A 742-nucleotide genomic window follows, 5' to 3' on the forward strand; every position below is an offset into this window, starting at 1 on the left:
GGCACGTTGAACGGTGTTGGTTGGTTGTGTGTGGTTTTATTTATTATTATATTTTTTTGTTACTATTGTTATTTCTTATTTTGTGTATATGAGTGAGTGGGTGAGAGTGGGTGTTTTTGCATGAATTAATTTTTGCACCTCACCACCACATCATTTAAAACACCACACCACCACATAATTCAAAATACCTCACCACCACGTGATTCAAAACCAACACAACGTTATTAAAAACACTTCACAACCACGGAAACAAAAGTTTGAGGGAGTCGTTGAGTGACAACACAGACACTGCTCAGATGTGTAGATATATACGTAGATAAATGACTGTACCCGAGTTGCCGTTTTGTCATGGTTTAAACCAATCATAATTCAAACAATTATTTTGCACAAATGTATTTGTGATATACGTGATATCACATTTTATAAACAATTGAAGTTGAAAAACAAAATTTTCCTAAAAAGATTCCCCCCCCCCCCCCCCCCCCCCCCAAAAAAAAAAAATTGGGAATTTTTTCAAAAAAGAATACCCTTACGACATACCGACGGGAGAGATATGTGCATACCAGACGTTTGGTACGATGTCACAAAAGTTTGAGAAAGTAGTTCAGTGACAAGACAACACAGGACAGGACAGACACTGCACAGATATATATATATATAGATGGATATATATATACATATTTATATATACATACATGTATATAGGTGTTTAATTGTTATTTAATCATGTCCTTGGTCTTTC

The sequence above is a fragment of the Myxine glutinosa genome, chromosome 11 (assembly GCF_964187855.1).
Source record: "Myxine glutinosa chromosome 11, kmMyxGlut1.1, whole genome shotgun sequence".
Taxonomy (NCBI): Eukaryota; Metazoa; Chordata; class Myxini; order Myxiniformes; family Myxinidae; genus Myxine; species Myxine glutinosa.